Source organism: Grampus griseus (assembly GCF_964374135.1).
Source record: "Grampus griseus genome assembly, chromosome: 10".
In the NCBI taxonomy this organism is placed as follows: domain Eukaryota; kingdom Metazoa; phylum Chordata; class Mammalia; order Artiodactyla; family Delphinidae; genus Grampus; species Grampus griseus.
Genome location: NC_139004.1, coordinates 22,193,380 through 22,194,078, shown reverse-complemented (window position 1 = coordinate 22,194,078; position 699 = coordinate 22,193,380).

Below are 699 nucleotides of genomic sequence, written 5' to 3'. Positions count from 1 at the left end.
ACGGAGTGACTCAGCCCCTTGTTCTTTACTGTGAACAGAGTGGGCTTCAGCCCAGGGAGGGAGGCTCGGGAGACTCCACGTTGATGAAAAGGCACTGCAGTGGAGGGAATGGAAAAAGGTGTTTTACTGATCCATTGAGGGCTTAGCAGGGCAAAGCAGGACACTATTAGGACTGAGATTAGTGAGGGATGACATTAGTGGTTAAAAGTGTGGGCGCTGGAGTCTAACTACCCGAGCTTCAGATTCTACCACATGCAAAAAATTTCCTTTATTCTCCAAGTTCTCACTTATGAAGATAAGACTCATCATCATCAGCACCATCTTCATCATCCAGCCCTCCGCAGGGTGGTTGCAAGGACAAGTGCTCACGATGGTTCTTGGCCCATGGAGCATGTTGGGTAAACACTAGCCACTGTTGCTACTGTTTAATGAGTTCTCTGACAGTGATGGGCAGGTGTGGGAGCCTGGAGCATTTGGCTGAACAGATGTGAGGAGTCTTCTTCCTAGGAATTAAGAATAACAAAAAAATATGACTGCTAGGAGGCAGCAGATGAGATGGCCCCTGAGTGCTTCCAGCCTTAAAAGTCTTTGTCTAAGAACTCTGAGCATCTTGGCAGGAACTGGATATCCACGTGAAAGAAAGTATTGAATGGCCAATGGAAAACAAAACAAAACATTGCTTGGGACTTTTGTAATTCT